This window comes from Sinocyclocheilus grahami, unplaced genomic scaffold, assembly GCF_001515645.1.
Source record: "Sinocyclocheilus grahami isolate Dianchi unplaced genomic scaffold, SAMN03320097.WGS_v1.1 scaffold1172.1, whole genome shotgun sequence".
In the NCBI taxonomy this organism is placed as follows: domain Eukaryota; kingdom Metazoa; phylum Chordata; class Actinopteri; order Cypriniformes; family Cyprinidae; genus Sinocyclocheilus; species Sinocyclocheilus grahami.
Genome location: NW_015506351.1, coordinates 122353 through 145431, shown reverse-complemented (window position 1 = coordinate 145431; position 23079 = coordinate 122353). Strand labels below are relative to the sequence as shown.

General features: G+C 34.6%; 1 protein-coding gene and 1 pseudogene across 1 annotated transcript in view; both read left to right on the top strand.

Moving 5' to 3' along the window:
- LOC107567598 (alpha-actinin-3-like) overlaps positions 1 to 3169 on the top strand; it is a 35568-nt pseudogene extending 32399 nt beyond the window's left edge.
- A 7010-nt stretch (positions 3170 to 10179) lies between these two features.
- Positions 10180 to 23079, top strand: part of LOC107567602 (galactose-3-O-sulfotransferase 3-like) — a 37603-nt gene continuing 24703 nt past the window's right edge. The window contains exon 1 of the mRNA XM_016253302.1: positions 10180 to 10349. The gene's annotated coding sequence lies outside the window, so the exon portion shown is untranslated. The remainder of the gene's footprint in view (positions 10350 to 23079) is intronic.

The following is a 23079-nucleotide window of genomic DNA, read 5'->3' as shown; positions in this document are numbered from 1 at the left end:
TATATATATATATATATATATATATATATATATATATATATATATATATATATATATATATATATATATATATATATATTGTTATTTTTACCTCATTTATAAAAAGGCTTATTTCTTTAAGTTAAGCATGACTTTGCAGAAAACCTCTCTTTCATACTGAATCATTTACGAGTCAAGCCATCTTCTCAACCAGGAATAATTTCAATCTCAGTAGGCGCTTTGCTGGACACCAATAAGCACAAAAGTAAATGTGATATCTTGAATCTCATTGGCTGTTTCTGTCAGGGTGAGGTGGAGTTTGCCCGCATCATGACCCTGGTGGACCCCAACAACACAGGCGTGGTTACCTTCCAGGCCTTCATCGACTTCATGACACGCGAGACCGCTGAAACCGACACTGCCGAACAGGTCATGGCCTCCTTCAAGATCCTGGCCTCCGACAAGGTGAGATCAACATCCAGTGTTGCTGCTCTTTAATCCATTTGTGTCTGTTTGGCAAGCCGATTTAACATTTAATCCTTTAAACGTACTAGTATCTATTTTAGATTTTTTTTAGCTACTAGTGTCTATTCCATTAGGTACTAGTACTTATTCTTAAGCTACTAGTTTTTATTGTTTAGTTACTAGTAACTTAAAGATACTAGTTGCTATTTATTAGATACTAGTACTTGTTTCAATAGTGAATAGTAACTATTCTGTTTTTACTAGTAACACATTTAACATTTTTGCCATTGACGTCTATGGGGATCTGTCATTCACATATCAACGATTCAGTTCTGACTAGTATGTATTCCTATAGTGACTACTATCTTTTTAAATATTATAGTTAAGCACTCTGATTTTTTTACTCGTCTTAGATTATGACTAGTCCGAATTGGCACTGTCGAGGCCACTGTAGAGGTTTGGTATAAGTATCAGTATCTAATAAATATGTACTAATATCTATTCAATAAGTTTTAGTAGCTAATCAATAAGTACTAGTATCTCATAATAAGCACCACTGTATATTTAAAAGGTACATGTATCTAGAACTAGTACCTAACAATTAAATACACTAGTATTTATTCATTATATATTAGCACCTGTGAAATAGATACTAGTTCTTATTGATTAGATGCTAGTACTTATTTCAATAGTGACTAGAAACACATTTCGCATTTTTGCCATTGACTTCTATGAGGATCTGTCATTTAAATAGCAACTGTTCAGTTTTTACTAGTATGTATTCCAATTGTGACTAGTACATATTTTTATATACTAGTATTTATTCATTAAGTACTAGTACTTATTTTTTAGATACTAGTACCTATTTTTAGATACTTGAACTGAATGGGTACTAGTATCGTATGAATGTACCAGTATCTCTGATAAATAAAAGAACTAGTAGCTAATGAATAAATACTAGTATCATTTAAAAAGGTAGTAGTACCTAAATAATAAGCACTAGTAGCTAATGAGTAAGTACTATTAGTTAATGGAATAGATACTTGTATCTACAAATTAAGATCTATTAGTATGAAAATAACGCTACACTTTATTGTAACAGGTGTCCCTGTTACAGTGTAATTATACATAAAAGTACTGAGTAGTATTAATCAACTACATGTACTTGCTACATGATTAGGGATTGACTTGGGGTTACTTGTATGTAATTATGCATAATTTATTGTTATTATAATAGTAAGAACATGTAACAAGGACACCTTAAAATAAAGTGTTACGAAAATAGATAGTATGTTTTAAGGATCAAATGTTAAAATGGCTTGCCATATAAGTATTAGTAACTAATAAATAAGATCTAGTACCTAATGAGCAAGTACTAATACCTAATGGGAATAGATACTAGTAGCTAAAAAATTGAATAGATACAAGCATGTTTTAAGGATTAAATGTTAAAACAACTTGCCATATTGTCTGGGAGAATTCAGAATTAATTACGCTCGATGTTTATTTGCACACGTTTCCACTGTATATTTAAAAGGTACATGTATCTAGAACTAGTACCTAACAATTAAATACACTAGTATTTATTCATTATATATTAGCACCTGTGAAATAGATACTAGTACTTATTGATTAGATGCTAGTACTTATTTCAATAGTGACTAGTAACTGCTCTATTGTTGCTAGAAACACATTTTGCATTTTTGCCATTGACTTCTATGAGGATCTGTCATTTAAATAGCAACTGTTCAGTTTTTACTAGTATGTATTCCAATTGTCACTAGTACATGTATTTATTCATTAAATACTAGTACTTATTTTTTAGATACTAGTACCTATTTTTAGATACTTGAACTGAATAGGTACTAGTATCGTATGAATGTACCAGTATCTCTGATAAATAAAAAAAGTATTAGTACCTAAAGAATTACCTGAATTACCTAATACCTGAAAGAAGTACCTAAGTAAGTAGTAGTACCTAAAGAATAAGCACTAGTAGCTAATGAGTAAGTACTATTAGTTAATGGAATAGATACTTGTATCTACAAATTAAGTACTAGTAGTATGAAAATAAGGCTACACTTTATTGTAACAGGTGTCCCTGTTACAGTGTAATTATACATATAAGTACTGAGTAGTATTAATCAACTACATGTACTTGCTACATGATTAGGGATTGGCTTAGGGTTACTTGCATGTAATTATGCATAATTTATTGTTATTATAATAGTAAGTACATGTAACTTGTAACAAGGACACCTTAAAATAAAGTGTTACGAAAATAGATACTAGTATGTTTTAAGGATCAAATGTTAAAACAACTTGCCATATTGTCTGGGAGAATTCAGAATTAATTACGCTCGATGTTTATTTGCACACGTTATAGTATCAATTTTAGTACAAAAACACAGTGAGAGTTGGTGTAAAAGTGTCTGTTCTTGTCATTCAGCCCTACATCACCGTGGAGGAGCTTCGTCGTGAACTCCCACCCGAGCAGGCCGAGTACTGCATCAGCCGCATGACCAAGTACATCGGCCCTGAGGTGGCCCTTGGAGCCCTGGATTACATCTCCTTCTCCAGTGCCCTCTATGGAGAGAGCGATTTATAAATGCTCTGAATGTCTTTCTTTTTCTCTTTCTTTCCTCTCATCTTCCTCTCTCCTCTCGTTTTCTCCAAGTCCCCAAATGTAGCTTTTCCCTAGTTTCCCCTCTGTTTTCTGTCTGCTAGCTTTTCATAGATAAGCTGGTTTGAATGGCCCCGGCTGGATGCGAGTTGTGGCCGACACCAGACTGGCCTTCATTATGAAGATTGGCTGCTGGTCTTAATCTAGATTTCCTTTTTCATCTCCAATCCATCTCATTTGGGAGCGACGTAAAGGTTTTATTAATGCAATGGGAATGCTAAGCTGCTCTGTATGTGAGTGAGTGTGTCTGGTACAAACTGTGCTGTGACAGTGAAGGCGGATTGATATTACGCTGCATAATACAGGAGTGTGGCTGCATTCGTAATAACTTACTATCACACTACTCATACTGTTGCAGTGTTTTTGTATGTATTGGATACCCAGATGATCTACTGCTTTAGCTGAAATGTGCATTATACAGCCAGTGCACAATGCATGAAATAAGGATATGCTTTTTCATAAATGGGTCTTGTCTGTCCTCAGATATCATCCTTGCATCATTGCCTTGAGGAAAGGAAATGAGATGCACATCCAGAATCTTGCACAGTACATATTTAACATTTGGAATACCATATTACTAGTCTTACTATTGCTGCCATGCATATTGTGTCCCACAATGCAATGCACTCAATATGACTCCGTTTCCAGTGTGAGGAATGAAGATGAAGACATACGATTATCTCTTTTTTGACTTATTTGATTAGACTTAAAAAGTATTTTTAGACCAAATTGGATCAAAAAAGGACCATTTTTATTAGATGCACACGCTGAATTAAACATGCAATATAGTGGTCATGTGAAATATTTGCATATTGTTGCACATACTAATTAAATGCAAGCAAGTTTTCTAAAATATTAAATATATAAATGATGCATTATCTAATTGAATATGCACTAATTTGCATACATTTCCAGAAGATAGCTCTGAACATTGGAAAAAGCCACTTTCAAAATTCTTGTTTCGCTTTGTGTCAGATGTAGCTTTTTGCAGAAGGGATTTTCAATTTCCCTATGATCTGTCCATAAATCAGAAAATACTGTCAATAGACAGTTTAAATAGTTAACAGTTTTATAAATAATGTTCCATGAAATCAGGCAAATTATGTAAAAACGAACCTCTCTGTAAAAACCTTCAGAATATAAATTAAAAACTCATTTTGAGAAAACAGCCTTTAAAGATATGCACTGCAATATCTGATGATACTGAAATATCTACAAATGCACATAGATAAAGTGCAGTTAAACAAACACTTAAATGTGTATTCTGGATGTTTCTTTACACTAGTCTGAAAGAAGACATCTTATGGAAGCAAAATAGCCTCAATGAATGAATGAATCATTCTTTTTCTTCATCGAAAATTCAATAAAATTTTGATTTAAGATGACAAAGTCTAAAAAAAATGTAAGAAATATGTACACGGATGAATCAATCACAATATGATCTATGATATGCATTTGCAAATTGGGGATTTTTTTTATGTCATGCCGACTTGTAAACTCAACATACAGTGCAGCATCAACTCTGGATTAAAGCCAGAGACTGTATTATACTCTCTTTTTGTAAAACACTGTCATTAGACAATCACTATCAAGTATTTTGGGAGCAGTGTAATATTGAATTATACCATTTTCCCCACGGTTTATTTGATAAATCCTCTGAGAAGCAGTGGTTGATGTGGATGGGTGGAGTCTGAAATGGGACAGAGATACCGATTCATTGAAGTGACTCACACACCTGTCCAATCGCTTGTGAGAGCGGCATCTCAGGAGGTTCACAGAATTCTATCAGCAAAGTTCTGTTCATCTTTAACTAGTTTCCAGTCTCACCATCCACATTCATCCTCACCCAGGACTCATACACAAGATCTATTCTTCTGACAACCCACACACACAGAGTCTCACCCAGCCCTCATTGTTGTTAACAGTGCTCTATGTGTGCTGCGATACTTGATCCCACAAGGACAAAGTCACTGCACAGAAATAAAGGGAGAGAAAATGAGCAGCAGGGGGAGGATAAGAAATACAGCTGAAACCATAGCAGAGGTGAGGAGCCAGTTGTTTTTTTTACTACAGTATTTGTGCTACAGATTAAGATCTGGTAGACAATTAAAAAAAAATAGAAAAAGGAAAGAAAGAAAATGAGCCAAAATACAGAGAACAGAATATCCAAGAGGCAGAAAACAGCAATGTTCTAAATCCACCTTAACAACAATGCAGCACAATGGCAATTACAAAGTAGCATGCTACAACCCACAACTTAGACACAGCGCATAGCAACACTCAGTGCAGGCACTAGAAACAATTTAGAAAATATAGCAACCATTGAAGCAAATTTTAGCATCATATAGTCACGTTCACACAGCAGCAGAATACGGTTGTCAGTCCTGTACTTGAGTCCTTAATACGGTTACGTTCACACACAGTTATCAATACTTTACACCTCTGCGGTTAATGAAGATTTGACGAAATAACTCGTCGTGTCAGAAAGTGATAAGACTTTCAGTCTTATGCACGTCGCCATCTTTGATTTTCCTTTGGTCACTGTCGCTATGGTTACTGGTAAGGAATATGTGCTTGATTCCCGTTGCACTGTAAGCTGCTGCTGCATTTCGAGACTCACACCAGAGAAAGCCAACCTACTGATCTGCTATTTATGCTTATTATTATTATTATTATTAGCTTTATATAAGAAGATATATTTAGCCTATAGCCTATAGCTTTCAAGCTAGAACCGCCAAACTCAGCACAGATCTTTCAGACTGTTCTGACTTTAGTGTGGTTTGTATCTATCTATCTATCTATCTATCTATCTATCTATCCTGACTATTTTTCTTTCTTTCTTTCTATCTATATCCATGTATCTTAGCGACATACTAATCATGCTAGAAACATGCTAGCGATATGCTAGTAACTTGCTAATCATGCTAACAACATGTTAATCATGCTAGAAACATGCTAGCGACATGCTAGTAACTTGCTAATCATGCTAACAACATGTTAATCATGCTAGAAACATGCTAGCGACATGCTAGTAACTTGCTAATCATGCTAGAAACATGCTAGTCACTTGCTAATCATGCTAGCAACATGCTAGTAGCACGCTAATCATGCTAGTTACTTGCTAATCATGCTAGCAAAATGCTAATTATGCTAGTAAAATGTTAATCATGCTAGAAAAATGCTAGCGACATGCTAGTAACTTGATAATCATGCTAACAACATGTTAATCATGCTAGAAACATGCTAATGACATGCTAATAACTTGCTAATCATGCTAGAAACATGCTAGTCACTTGTTAATCATGCTAGCAACATGCTAGTAGCACGCTAATCATGCTAGTTACTTGCTAATCATGCTAGCAAAATGCTAATTATGCTAGTAAAATGCTAATCATGCTAGAAAAATGCTAGCGACATGCTAGTAACTTGATAATAATGCTAACAACATGTTAATCATGCTAGAAACATGTTAGTAGCACGCTAATCATGCTAGCAACATGCGTGTAACATGCTAATTATGCTAGTAACATGCTAATCATGCTAGAAACATGCTAGTCACTTGCTAATCATGCTAGCAACATGTTAGTAGCACGCTAATCATGCTAGCAACATGCTAATTATGCTAGTAACATGCTAATCATGCTATAAACAGGCTAGCAACATGCTAGTACCTTTTGCTAATCATGCTAGAAACATGCTAGCATCTACATTTTCAAACGTCAAGCTTTTACAGCTGCTTTAAACTTTGACAAACTTTTTTATCTAGTTCCGTACTGCTCTGTAAACACAGATTATACCATATATGGTAATATAACCCTGGCCAATTTCACAAACCAGCTGTATAATCTGACACATGCTATCTAAAGAAATAGTGTGATGAATGTTGACTGTGTGCCAAACTGCACATACCTCCAAAGATGCACAATCAAGAGTGTTTAAAAAAGCAGTTTAACTTGCTTCATCCTTGGCATTTCCCAGGTCAGAATATTTTACATTAGATTTCCATTACATTTACATTTAGTAGATGTTTTATCCAAAGCAACTTGCAAATTAGGAAAAACAATAATAGCAGGGCTGCAATACCTAATTAGAAGTTCTTCGTTCTTTTCTGTGCCCCTATACTTTTTTTCTCCTGGTAATATTTATGACAATAATATTGATTTATGATTATGGATTAGGTAAATGTCAATGGAAAAATAAACCAGGAAACATTTTCCTGATAAAGGTATTTAACCTCAGGATGCTATAATGAATATTTACACACTGAGAAAACTGTTTCTAACGCATTAAATATGGATATTTTAATAGCATTGATTCGCTACAGGTGGCATTAATTCATCTCCTGGAGCCGTGTGAGGCACTTTTTATTATGGATGGATGCGCTTTATTGGACTTCTTTTGGACTGGTGAAAGAAAACACCCGCCCATGCCATTATAAAGCTTGGAAGAGCCAGGACAGTTTTTAATATAACTCCGATTGGATTCGTCTGAATGAAGAAAGTCATGTACACCTAGGATGCCTTGAGGGTGAGTAAATCATGGGGTAATTTTTAGGTTTTTATGACAGGTGCTCTTTTATAGAGAAATGTACTAGCTTTTATATGGCAGGTGTGACACGTTAGTTGAAAAACAGCACTCTTAAAAATAAAGGTGCTTATCGATGCCACAGAAGCACCCTTTTGTCTAAATGGTTCCATAAAGAACATTTAACATCTGAAGAACCTTTCTGTTTCACAAAAGGTATTCAACTTAATTCCAGTCCAGTCTTGCCAGTTAAATCTTTTCTTTTACTCAATCAATCTGTAATTTGTTGGTTAAAACTCAAAGGCTTATGAACACATGTTTCTATTAACAGGAAGGCTTTGGATTCACTGCAGAATAAGCCGGAGTGTAAGCTGAGGACCATATAGGAGTGATTTGTCTAATTCTCATATTCAGGCAAGTATAAATCTATGCGTAGATTTGCATGATATAAAATTATTGTTGTTATTTTTGACCTATTCTTCACTGCATAATATAAAATTGTGGTTGAATGTTTTAGATCATTGTTTTAATATCACAAATTGTGTCTGTTCATTTACAGGGTGACCTAGCTCTCATGACGAGCTGATACAGTGGACACTTGAGGTGTGGGGAGGAAGACAGACTGATGGTTTTCATGTTGGTTCATGTTTTTTTTCTATATTTTATACCTCCTGGGGTCGAAACTGTGTATGGTGCAGTAAATGCAGTTCATGTTGGTAATGGTGATTGAATTGTATTACAGAACAGCAGACGCTTGAAGTAGCATTCAGTCATACTTTATTTTGTATATTTTCAATAGACCAAATATTACCTGTGGAGGTATGCATGTTTTGTTGATTAATGTCACTTTTTATGAGGCTTTACTGAATGCACCTTTAAAAACATGTGTCCAGACTCTAGTAGGTTATGTGAATGCGACTGATTCACTTTTATTAATGTTGATAAAATAAAGAGTTGAATTGTATTTTAGTAGTGTGATTTGTGATAAAGGTATAGACCAGAGGTCTCAGCTCTGGTGCTCGAGGTCCATGTCCCTGCAGAGTTTAGCAACCTGTAACTTTCTAGTAATCCTGAAGTCCTTGATGAGCTTGTTCAGGTGTGTTTGATTAGGGTTAGAGCTAAACTCTGCAGGAAAGTGGCCCTCGAGGGCCAGCGTTACGAACAGTTTTGAGATACAGTTTATGTGGTTATATTAATTAAAAAAAATTAGCAATGTTTACATAATCATAGGGAGTAATATATATTCATAAAACTATGTAAATGGGAAATCTCAAACAAAAAAATATATAATAAAATCTACTTACTTCAGTAAATAGAAGTAAGATTTACGTAATATTTTGATAAATGCAAGGTTCCTGTCTATAAAATAATAAATAAACGTTATTTAATTTCTTTAAATAAACACAACTTTTAAATAAAATATAATTAAGTAATATTTACTTAATTAGAGTGCAATTAGATTTAATTTCTTCATGAATGTTAAGTTTATTAGTAAGTAGATTTTACTTAATAATAGCAAGTATCCTGTGTAGAGATGGAGATTATTTTTCCTGTTATTGGAATATACATTTTCTTATTGAGACTTCTGTACTTGTCATTTTTTTCATAATGCTTTTTAAAAATTGGTGATATTGTGTTTGCATATGCATATGCATAAAGTATGGTGAATATAGCCTAATACATATGTCCGAGATTACAACGTGACCTGTCCCAGACGATCAAAATCAAGCAGATTGTTTTTGTTTTGGCACAAAAACACTAATAGGTGTGGCATGTCTCCTCTGGGTGTCATATCTACATTCTTTCTTCTGGTGTGGGTAAAAAACATCTTAGGGATTTCAGAAAAGTCTAATGTGTTAGATACCGTGAAAATGACCGTGAATTTAACGGTAAAAGACTGTAAAAATGCTACAGTAAAAACCTGTTAAATGGTTAACGGTAAATTCCCCTACTATATACGGTGAAAAACTGTATTGGACATTACATGTATCAGACATTAATTTTTATTATTTAAAAGCTGCTTGTGATGGGCTTTGGTTCATCACGTGACTTTCATCACCTCCTGCATTTGGTGGTTATCAGTGTATTATAAAGCTACAAAACAGATTTCAGTACTTTAATAGGTTGGTATATAATAAAATTTTATCAGTTAATGAAATTACAGTATTTAACTGTAAATTTAAGTTAAAACCGTAAAACCTAAAACGGTGCTACCGTATTTTTTACGGTAAAATTCCGGTAACCACAGCTGCCGGTTTTTTACCGTAAATTTTACGGATTTTTTTTTACAGTGTAGATATCAAAATAAAGTCAAAATTGCAAAAAATGTCCCAGATTACCCGAATGCACCCTATCTGACGAGATATATCTTCGTGACTGGTACAAATCGGATTTCTTTTCTCAATTCAGCAGCCAAAAGTTAACTGCAGACCCTGCTCGGCTCTCCGCTTGTGATTCGTGCGCGTGCGTCGTGGATACGCTGATGACAGAGAGCGGCGAGCGGAGAGCGACGCGCCGGTATTTATCAACGCTGAGATGACCTACCGAGCACCGAAGCGTCTCGCGTCTCGCGTCCGCGGATTCTGAGGGCAAATAACCGCGGAGGAGCGCATCCGAAGCGGCTCGGGTCGTTGTTTCACTGCGCGGATCGAAAACTACATCCATCCATCCATCAGTCGCGGAGCGTGAGATGACAAAGGTGGGTGAGAATACAACCGGCTACCGTATTGCTTTATCACCGTCAGTGGCCTGGATTGACAGCACACCTGTCTCCTAACACATCCTAATATTAATACCCAGGCTGTTTATGATGTATTTACATTGCTCTGTTCTCATGCCTGGTGCGTTTGCAGCAGAAAGAAAACGCGTCGCGTCGGCGTCCCCTCATTCACCTTTCTGATTTACAGTGATGACCAGCTGATTTATGCATATTGATTTCATTGATATGCATGCTATATGTAAGGTTTTAAGTGACAGATTTACCTGTGAGGACGTGTTTGGCCAGCCAGTTTCATTCAGGATCTATACATCTGACATCAGCTAGTTGATTTGAATGAATATAATGATGTTTATTCCAGTTTTACGCTTTAAAATGTTAGTTTAGCATTGGAATATCTTTATAAGGCTTGTTTAGTGTGGTGTGAAAGCTTGTGGGGTTTTGTGTGTGTGTGTTCAAAAAGTTTCCTGTTTAAAGCTGCTATTATGGTTCAAAGCTTATTTTGGTACAATGGTTTACAAGAGTTCAATTTTGTTGAAATGATTTAGCATTGAAATATATTGAAAATAGCTCTTGTTCTGTCCAGGCTGGACTATTGCAATGCTCTCTTGGCAGGTCTTCCAGCCACTTCTATCAAACCTCTACAATTAATCCAAAATGCCGCTGCAAGATTCATCTTTAATGAGCTGAAACGAATGCACGTCACACCTCTGTTCATCAGTTTGCACTGGCTACCAATAGCTGCTCGCATTAAATTCAAGGCATTAATGTTTGCCTACAAAACCACCACTGGCTCTGCACCCACTTACCTAAATTCATTACTTCAGAGTTATGTACCCTCTAGAAGCTTACGTTCTGCAAGTGAACGGCGTATTATTGTGCCATCTCAAAGAGGCACAAAATCACTTTCACAGACTTTTACATTAACTGTTCCCTCCTGGTGGAATGACCTACCCAACTCAATCCCAGCAGCTGAGTCCTTAACCATCTTCAAGAAATGACTAAAAACACATCTGTTCCACCTTTATTTGACCCTCTAACTCTAGCACTTTCTATTCTATTTTAATTCTACTTTATCTATATTTATCTTCTTTTTTTATTTAAAAAAACAAACACTAGCTTTCGATTTTTTTCTATTCTATACTTGTTTTTCTTTGTGTGTGTGTGTATAATTAATATATATATATATATATATATATATATATACACACACACCTTGCTACATGTACTGCTGTTAGGCTAGTACTTGTCACTTGCCACTTGCACTTATATATTGTTGCTCTTTTGTTAGTTTTGACTGCTTTTATTGTCCTCATCTGTAAGTCGCTATGGATAAAAGCGTATGCTAAATGACTAAATGTAAATGTATAAAAGCCAAAGGCTTGTTTAGTGTGTGTTTTTGTGTTCAAAACGTTTTAAATCTGCTATTATGATTCAAAGCTTATTTGGTATAATGGTTTACAAGAGTTCAGTTTTGTTGAAAATGAAAAATGGAAAGCTGTTCCATCCTCGAATGCTTTTATCAGTTGCTTTATTTCCATTTAACATTAGCGTGAAGTGTGAAACAGGGTTGTCACTTTGTGATTTGCCATTCAAATGGCTTTGAGTAGTCACGCCAGTCTTTAGCACATCAGGCTTGTGTGGCATGAGCTGATCTGATCTGCTTCGTGTTTATCTTTCTCTGTTTGTCCTGCTGTTCCTTATTTCCCCCCTCAGAATATGATTAATCTGTTTTAGCACGGCAGATAATCGCTTGATTTAGAGGCTCAACATCATCTGGTGGAACAAATGCAAGAAATACAGAGAGGTAATAATAAAACAACACTCTTATAAAGAAAGGTGCTTCAAAAGGTTCTTCACAGCGATGCCATTGAAGAACCATTTTTGGTTCCACCAAGCACCATTCAGTCAAAGGTTCTTTAAAGAACCATCTCTTTCTTACCTTTTTATAATCTGAAGAACCTTCTTTTTCTACAAAGAAGCTTTTGTGAAACAGAAAGGTTCTTCAGATGTTAAAGGTTCTTTATGGAACCATTTAGACAAAAAGGTTATTCTATGGCATCGTGAAGCACCTTTATTTTTAAGAGTGAAGATAGTTATAAAATCTGAAAAATCTGAGTTCCTGAAATCGGAACTTGAATTTGAATCTTAATTGCGGATACAATTTTGATGAAAAAATTAGGCTTTTTTAAAGAGTTTATAGAAAGAGAAAACGTTTGTAAGAATCGTATCTAACCAGGAAAGAAAAAGTTGATATTTAACTTACGATTTGAATCCAGTAATCAATACACAGTGGACAGTGAGATGGCTCTAGACTAACCTGCTCTCCAGAGGTCTTGCTTGAGCTGGATCATAATCCCATGTTTTAGCACGGCAGATAATCGCTTGATTTAGAGGCTCAACATCATCTGGTGGAACAAATGCAAGAAATACAGAGAGGTAATAATAAAACAACACTCTTATAAAGAAAGGTGCTTCAAAAGGTTCTTCACAGCGATGCCATTGAAGAACCATTTTTGGTTCCACCAAGCACCATTCAGTCAAAGGTTCTTTAAAGAACCATCTCTGTATCTAACCAGGAAAGAAAAAGTTGATATTTAACTTACGATTTGAATCCAGTAATCAATACACAGTGGACAGTGAGATGGCTCTAGACTAACCTGCTCTCCAGAGGTCTTGCTTGACCTGGATCATAATCCCAGTGTCTTTTAGCAGATTTAGTTTACCAGCATATTAGATGAACACCAGTTTGAACCTAAAACACTGTTTTCAGCAGCAGAGAGAGTCTGATTATTAAAGAAACAGTTCACCCAAAAATGAAAGTTTGCTGAAAATGTACTCATCCTCAGGCCGTCCAAGTTGTAGATGAGTTTGTTTCTTCATCAGATTTGGAGAAATGTAGCATTGCATCAGTGTCTCAGCAATGGATGCTCTGCAGTGAATGGGTGCCGTCAGAATCAGAGTCCAAACAGCTGATAAAAACATAACAATAATCCACAAGTAACCCACACCACTCCAGTCCATCAGTTAATGTCTTGTGAATCTAGAAGCTGCGTGATTTTAAGAAACAAATTAGTAACTAAAACCATTGCTTCTGGAAAAAATACAAGTCTGTAATCCATAAAATTGTGTTCTGCAGTAGAAAAAGTTGTCTCATCTGAATCAGGAGAGAAATATGCACACATCAAGCACCGTTTACAAGCCAAAGCCGTTCTAAACAAATTTGTGGGTGGATTTTGATGTGAGAGGACAACAGGGATTGACTTAAAGGAAGATTAATTATGGATCATGGACTCATATTTGAGCCAGAAGCAACTGTTTAAAGTTAAAACATCTTAATGATGGATTTGTTTCTTACAAACATGCAGCTTTTCACTTCACAAGGCATTAACTGATGAACTGGAGTGGTGTGGGTTACTTGTGGATTATTGTGATGTTTTTATCAGCTGTTTGGACTCTCATTCTGACGGCACCCATTCACTGCAGAGCATCCATTAGTGATGCAATGCTACATTTCTCGAAATTGTTCCCATGAATAAACAAATTCATCTACGTCTTGGATGGACAAAACTCTGGTTAATAAACACTCTTCGTTTTGGTTGGTGAATGAAATTGTGCAGCTTTCGATTTGTTTTGACCAGTTGGAGCCACCTTATAAGCAACTCTTCCCTAGTAGATTGAACAATGGCAATATGTTACTTGCCATTTCTTTGTAATTGTGAATTTGACCAGCAACTTCTAAGTGAAAATTGTTTCCACACCAGTTTCTTTTTCAATGCTGGTTTAAGAAAATTTAAATTGACCAAATAGTTTGTTGCCGCTTGACTTGATTAGACCAAACATAATTACAATCTTGGTGCTTTAATATCGCATTACTACAGTAATATATCTTGAAGCAGCTTTGTTTGTGAGAGTCTGATCGCCACTCTCCCTGAAAGTCAATAGGAGAACGTGTGTTCAGCTGAGATCAATTACATGATTCTCTTGCATTATTAATAGACCCTTCAATTGGTGCTAATCTAGTCTGACGGGGCAAAGTACTGCGACTCTCTAAAATGACATTTACGGGATAGATTTAGATCTTTATCAGTTTTTAAACATTAGGCCAATAATAATTACCAATTGAAATGAGGCCAATCAATGTGATATCAAGTAGTGCTGTCAAACGATTAATCGCATCCAAAATAATGTTTCTTTTGCATAATATATGTGGGTGCGCTGTGTATATTTATTATGTATATATAAATACACACATGCATGTATATATTTAAGAAAAATATGTTACGTTTATATATTAAATATATTTATATATGATATAAATTATATGAATGTAAATATACATGTAAATATTTTCAAAAGATATGCTGTATGTGTGTGTATTTATATATACAGTACATAATAAATATACACAATAAACAAACATATATTATGTAAACAAAATCTTTTATTTCAGATGCGATTAATCGCGATTAATCGTTTGGCAGCACTAATATCAAGGCTGCATTGCTCCTGATTATTCTTGCATGTATTCTGGGCACTTGAGAAGGTAAGGTGCGATGCGAGACGGTCTACGGCGCGTCTGGTTGCTCGTCTGCTCTCGTGTTTCTACTGAATGTGTTGGCATTTAAAGTGGGAATCTGATTAGATCGCCTGTGATTAAATATTTACCGGTGGCTTCTCCACTGCCCCACAGAAAAGTGAAAGCAGGAAAGTGTGTGTTTTGCTTGCATGCATCTGTCTGCCTGCTCGTGTGTGTGTGTGTGTGTTTGTGGGATTAATTTACTGCACTCATTAAACTCGCCATGTTTTCTCTGCATCCCCTTTGGTTTCCCTGGTCGCAACCTTTTCCGTGACCCTCACGTTAATTTTCCTCTGAGGATGCTCGCTGCTATTCTTGTGTGTCTTTTCATCTGTGACTCGCTCTCGTCCTCATTTTCTTCCGCTTGACTTTTAATGTCTGTTTTGCTTTATCAGGGAGCTGCATGTACATTAATACATTAATATGAATCTTATCCTCCTTTCAGCGTAACTTGTGTTCTCAGTGCAAATCAATCATGTGTTTGTTGTTCAAACTGAAGAGGAAAAGACGTGAATTATAAACCGGACAATAAATGTGTTTTTTTCCCCAAGCCACAGTATGGGAAAGAAAAGACTTAAGACTTTTGTGGTTTTACTAAATAATTCACTATTGTATGGAAGACCGTTTCCGCCACTGAATTAAAAAAAAAAGCATTTTTCTCTTTTTTTCTTCTTCTCACAATTCTGATTTCTAAGAATTCTGAGATATAAACTTGCAGTTATAAAGTCTAATTCTGAGGGGGAAAAAATACTTTTCTTATATTTGATTATATTTCTCAATTCTGAGAAAAAGGTCAGAATTGCTAGATGTAAGGAATCGTGTCAGAATTGTGAGAAAGTCGCAGTTACCCTTGTTTCTGTTTATTCAGTGGTGAAAACGGGCTTCCATATTACGGTATTGGTCAAGTTTTGGATCAGTAGTATTATTTTATACGGCAATGATGCATTAAATTGATCAAAAATGACATTTAAAGGCATTTATAGTGTTACATTTCAAATATTTCTGGTTTCTTTGTAACTTTATTATTAATGTTTTTTTTAAGCAGTTAATACTTTTATAAAACGTTTATTCAGCAAAGACACCATTACATTGATTAAAAGTGATAGTGAAAACATTTAAAATGTTACAAATTATTTCTATTACTATATTACAATTAAATACTGTTCTTTTGAACTTTCTATTCATCAAAGAATCCTGAATAAATGAACTACGGTTTACACAAAAATATGAAGCAGCACAACTGTTTTGAACACTGATAATAAACAGAAGTGTTTCTCGAGCAGCAAATCAGCATATTAGCATGATTTCTGAAGGATCATGTGACACTGAAGACTGGAGTAATGATGCTGAAAAATCAGTTTTGCATCAGGGAAATAAATTACATTTTACTATATTTTCACATAGAAAAAAGTTATTTAAAATTGTAATAATATATCACATTTATACTGTATTTTTGATCAAATAAATGCAGCCTTTATGAGCGCAAAACTTCTTTCAAAAACGTAAAAAAATCCTACCGACCCCAAACAGTAGTGAACACTTTTGAACAGTAGTGTAGTATATTTATCGGTTTGTCCACAACTAAATCATTACTCTGGAAAATGCATGTCTAATTGTTATTGTTTGTTAGTCATTGTCAGTCAGTCTGTTATAAGTGATTGATTTAAAACACCTCACATTAGCAGAAACACACAATAGAATCCAGTACAGCTTGACATTTAGCTAAGCTAATGATCACCCTGATACACATGATTTAGTAAACACCATTAATGAGTTAATTACAGATAGCCAATAGCTGAGCCTTTTCAACACTTTCTGGTTCTTTGGTGAAGCGCAGGCAAACTTGTTTTGATAGACCGATTAAAAAAACTGTCCGTCGGTCTTTAGAAGGTTTAATATTTCCCTCTTCTGCCATTGGCAAACTTCAGTTGTTGTATCAAACGGCTCCACATTGACCTCAGTGTTACAGCGGACTGAAATTAGCCGCTGTTGTAGTCTCGGTGATATTGCGTTTCAAAGCAGCGTTTTTCATCCTGTCATCTCTGTGAATGGAGAAGGCAGTCTGTACAGTCACTCCTTGTTTTCTCAGAAACTTCAGATGTGCTCGTATGAAAACATTGGAGGCTGAGCTGTTGGTTTTAGTGACAGGGCTTTTTCCGGCTGACATGCTTAGGATTTCTTACATGACTTTACTATGTTTAATGTTTAATTTATTGGGAGTCGGATTTATCTAAAAAGTGATAGTTTTTTATTAATTATTTTTATATTGTTTTAATTTTTAAATGTCAAAATATCATTTTTAATATTTATTTAAATTATTATTCTTGTTATTGTTATTATTATTATTATTATTAAATCCAATTATGTGTAAGTTATTATTATTATTATTATTAAATCCAATTATGTGTAAAAAAAAAATAATCCTCAGCGGACTGAAATTAGCCGCTGTTGTAGTCTCGGTGATATTGCGTTTCAAAGCAGCGTTTTTCATCCTGTCATCTCTGTGAATGGAGAAGGCAGTCTGTACAGTCACTCCTTGTTTTCTCAGAAACTTCAGATGTGCTCGTATGAAAACATTGGAGGCTGAGCTGTTGGTTTTAGTGACAGGGCTTTTTCCGGCTGACATGCTTAGGATTTCTTACATGACTTTACTATGTTTAATGTTTAATTTATTGGGAGTCGGATTTATCTAAAAAGTAATAGTTTTTTATTAATTATTTTTATATTGTTTTAATTTTTAAATGTCAAAATATCATTTTTAATATTTATTTAAATTATTATTCTTGTTATTGTTATTATTATTATTATTATTAAATCCAATTATGTGTAAAAAAAAAATAATCCTTTGTTTTCAGCTAGGGCTTTTTTTCGGTCATGCATTGAATTTCTTACATGACTTACTATGTTTGATGTTAGAGTTAGTGAGTCAGATTGATCTCAGAAATTAGAATTAATTTAATTAATTAATTAATTTTTAATTAATTTAATTAAATTTTATTATTTTATTTTTATTTAGTTATTATTATTTTTTGTCTTTAATTATATTTTTAAATATTTAAGTTATTATTATTATTATTATTATTAAATCCAATTATGTGTAAAAAATATCTTAGGACTTCAGCCAGGGCTTGGTCATTCATTGGATTTCTTACATGACTTTACTATGTTTCATGTTTATAGTGAGTCAGAATTATTATCCCAGAAATTTGAATTTTCTTGATTATTTTTTTTATTTTATTTTTAAATTCTAAAAAATATATTTGATTATATTTAAAATAGTTTAAAATATTTATTATTATTATTATTATTATTATATAAAAATCAAAATATGTGTAAAAAAAAAAAAAGTCCTTAGTATTGGTGGTCTGACAACATAAGGAGTCTAGTTTTAAAGTCATTTGTAACACTGAAAGGTTAAAAGGTTGAGCAATTTGCATTGTGGGATGTTCAGCTGTATACTGCAGATTTTTTTAATTTTCACTTCAGTTAGATGCATATAATACAGTTGAATGCTGTGCAAAACTAGTGTGTAGTACGTCATTGCATAAACACTTTTGTATTGTTGAATTTTATCCTCAGATTTGCTCAGGGGCCGCTGAAGGATTAATTAAATGCTCTTTAGGAAGGGTCTTGACTATCGGTCTGTTACAGATGCTCCTTCCCAGCAACAGATCCCATAACCCCATAAACGCTCGGCTGCGCTGAACCCCCGCGGGTCTCTCGCTGCTCAGACAGCAGGAGTGTAAGTGGATATCAGTGACGGCGCAGCGACAGCTCGTGTTAAACCCCGCAGACGCCTCTTTCATCACTGATGCTGCCACCAGTGCTGCTTTTTCCTCTTTTTGTCTTCTGTATGCTGTATACAGAAGTTTGAACTGAATGTTAGTATTAGTGTAAACTAGGGGTTCCCAAATGATTTTGTCAGCCGAACCCCTTAGACATAAAATATTTACTTGCAATCCTCTTGATATTTTGTGTTATGTTAAATATTTCAATAATTTAATGACAAATTTGTTCAGTGTTCTCTAATGTCAGTCAATGGTCACATGATGTGCTATAAATTGTCCAAAAAAATATATTTATTTTTTTGGTAAGTGCTTTTATTTTGACTTAGGAGCTGGATTTTAAAGTGGACTCAATCCTCTTTTCAGCTGTGATAGTTGTGAAGTTCACAATAGGTTCTGGTGTTTTAGGAACCCAATCAAGTTGAATAATAATAGTATTATTAGTATTATTATTACTACTACTACTATTTAATTTGGTCGAGTTCCTAAAACACCAGTGTTAATAATAATAATAACAACAACACAATAGCCTAAATAAATAAACGCAATCAATTTATTATTATTATTATTATTGTTTGGCTTATATCGAAATCCTCCGACATTCTTCTTTACAAATCCTCGTTTTGTACTTCTAATTAGTGACCGTTGTTTTGTTTTGATCTCTCCGCTGCGTTTCCGCGTTCGTCACTTCTGAGCGGCGCATGCACAAAGCCGAACTCGTACGTCATTCCCCCGGAACTGCTTCTGTTTACAACAGTGAGCGCAAGCTAGGTTCAAGTGATTATTACGTTTTCAATATGGATATTTTTCTTACAAAAACGCATGGATTCGCTACAGGAGGCCTTTGTTCACCCCCCGGAGCCGTGTGAGACACTTTTTTTAATGGATGGGCGCTTTTTATTGAACTTCTTTTGGACTGATGCAATGCAACACCTGCTGAGTGCCATCAAACAGCTTGAAAGATCAAAGACCATTTTTAATATAACTCCGACTGGATTCGTCTGAAAGAAGAAAGTCATATACACCTAGAATGCATCGGGGGTGAGTAAAACACAGCCTAATTTTCATTTTTGGGTGAACTAACCCTTTAATTAGCACTTCATCAGCTTACAGACCTCTGTTTATGAAACCCTTGAGTAAACAAGTGCACTTGAGCAAAACAGTACTACTTTCCTTTTAGTTCCTTTGAACCTAAACAAGACATGTTTGTGAATGCAAACACTTACTGCACATGTGACATCTGAAGGAAGCTTTTCTGAAATAATGCGCGACCGTGAGCTTATAATTCGTTGTCAAGCAGCACCGTCTGCACTCATGTACAAGTTTCTGGACATAATGTTCCCATCTTTCACTCATTGTTCCTCACACACACACACACACACACACACACACACACCTCCTGATCGCTTTCATTTATCTCCCCTCAGCATTACACCAGAGGTTGTGCCATCTGCTCGAGTCCATAACACGACCGGCGCTAGCGAGGGCCAAACAGATCTGTGCTGATTGTTACATCTCGCACAATAATTCAATCTCGCGCTTGGCTCGTCTGTGGAGATTTAGTTAGACGAGCACCAGGGGATTTGAACCCATGCCCTGTCGGGATGCTCTTGCCGCAGGACGCATCAAATCCAGTAGCGGACGTTAAAGGCGCACCTCTCTGAAATCTTTCTAGAGTTCAAGAGTGCAATCTGAAGGTGTAGTTAATCACGCACTTCATGAATAATTATCCTCGTTCTCTATTCATTGTCACCGATGCAAGACAACAGACTGTTCCCTTATTAACCAGAGGAACATTTTTCATTGTTTTGTTCTGCATAATTAGGAGCGACCCGAGACATTTAGTAGCAAGTCAATGAAATGTCTTCATGCGAAAAATTAAAATCTGCTATGTCTTCATAATTAGATTCAGTTTCAGAGATGCACCTAAACATGAAGTATACGTCAAAATGAGGTGATTTCTGAGTATTACTAACAGTTGCACTTTTTACAGTTGCAAAGACTCTATATTCTCATGTTTGTTGTTCTGTAATGTCAGTTTGTGGTTGCATGACATGAAAGTAAACAGATAAAATATATATATTTTTTTAAATATAATCTCTACGTAATGTTAAGAGTTTAATTTGGACTTTGTAGTTGGACTTTAAAGTGGACTCAAACATTATTATTATTATTATTATTATTTTACAGTTTGATTGGGTTCTTAAAACATCCGTGTAAATGTATTAATAATGTTTTAATTATAATCTAATTATATTAATCCAATTAGAAAAATGAAGACAAATATATTACTGTTTATAAATACAGTTGTACTATAAAACAAAAAATTATGATTATTTTTAGCTACAAGTTACTATACCAATTTGTCTTAAAAAATGTAAATCCTCATGAACACATAATACATCATATTTATTATTATTGTTTTATTGTATTAAATCATTGTAAAAAATGAAGACAGAAATATATTACTGTTGAAAATTGTATTATAACGATAAAATGAATGAATAATTAATAAAATAGAAAAAAATTATAAAATATAATAGAAATAAATTAATAATAATAAATTACTACTAATAGTTATGTTTTAACTCATACAAATGTAGACAAATACATTGCTGTTGAAAATTATATAATTATAAACAATTTGTAGAAAATAAACAATGTTTTAACGCATCATAATGAAATATATTATTGTTGTAAAATGAATTTATTGTTATTGTAAACATTTTGTTTTGCAGTACAAGTACTAATATTTATTTTTAATTTCTTCACATTCAAACTTTCAAACCCTTGAGTGTTTACTATTTAAAATCTCCAAACCTTTATTTTGGTGGAATGCTGTAAACTCCTGTCCACAAAAAGGTCGGAAATTATGTGAATGCGTAAATGAAGTGAACACAGCGAAGTTTGCATTCACAAATCCGTATTAAATCTGCAGAGATGGAGTTTGCGGCATTGTCTAACTGCATATTTGCTGCATAAATTAGTAGGTTTATGCTATAAAGTATAGTATGCTATTTGTTCTGGTCTTTTGCAAATATATACTAGCACAGAAGATTAGCTGACCAATAGGGTTGTGCCGATAGACGATAGTATCGTGTATCGACGATAGTCCGAGATATCGCCTGTGGCTGATGCCACTGACGATTGTTATTATTATTATTATCATAATACTAATTAATATTAGGGCTTATTTGTTCTATTATATTTATTTTTTTCACGTTTTTACAGTATTGTGCGTTCTAACCAATCACACACGATTATGCTGAGCTTATGAATGCATTGGCCAATCAGAGGCGTTCAGATGAGTCATCGCTGAAACAGCGGAGCTGTTATAATTCTCATTATAAACGACAAAGTGCAGATGTACGTGTGACGTAAGTATAAGAGATTTATTCATCATACAGTGTATATTCACTGATTTTAACGGGAGTGTATTGTAAAGTGCATAAACTCGCGCTAGACTGAGCTTGCGATGATGTTCTTTGGTAAAGTAATGTTCTTTGCTCGTTTTCTGTAGCTGCTTTTTGAATAACTGAGGAAATATAAGCATTATAATTAGTAACTTACAATATTTCTATTGAATTGTTATCATGTTAAATAGAATTTCAGTCACATTAAAAAGGCTGTTTTTAGCCTTACGCTGGATTTGGTTCACTTTCCGGCAATGAAACTAAGTAAATAAATAAATTAGCACGATAATATCGTGTATCGGCGATCTCGCAGGCTGACGATAGGACGATATGAAAATTGAGCACATCGCCCAACACTACTGACTAGGGCTGTGCGATATTGAAGAAAAATGCGATATGCGATAACTCATTAAATAACGCGATATGCGATACGCGATACGATAATGCTTAAAGTGCCACATGCTCAGATGAAACAGTTTTCCTCAGCTGTTGCTGAGTCAGTTCTGTGAACTTCTATAACTATCTTGTGTCATATATATATATGGTTATTTGCATGTATGTATGTACCAAGAGTTCCTGTAAAACCACAACAAATTCCTTGTGTTTGCGCACACTTAAGCGGTGAATAAAGCTCATTCTGATTCTAATAAGATAGCACCTCTACAACAACTTCTGAAAGTGAACGGTATGCGTTTTACTCGAGCATTACATAAAAATCTCATATTAACATTAGTGTAATCATTTTAACATGAGTTTAGGAACTGAATAATAAAAAGGAAAAATAAAACACTGCGTAGTATTTACTCTTTGAATTCAATATGCACTGATTCTTATTTAAGCTACATAAGTTATTTAGATAAGAGCAGTGAGTGATTTTCTCTTTGTCTTTTGTTCATGGCCCCAAATATTGCAAGCTGTAGCGATATGCATATTGC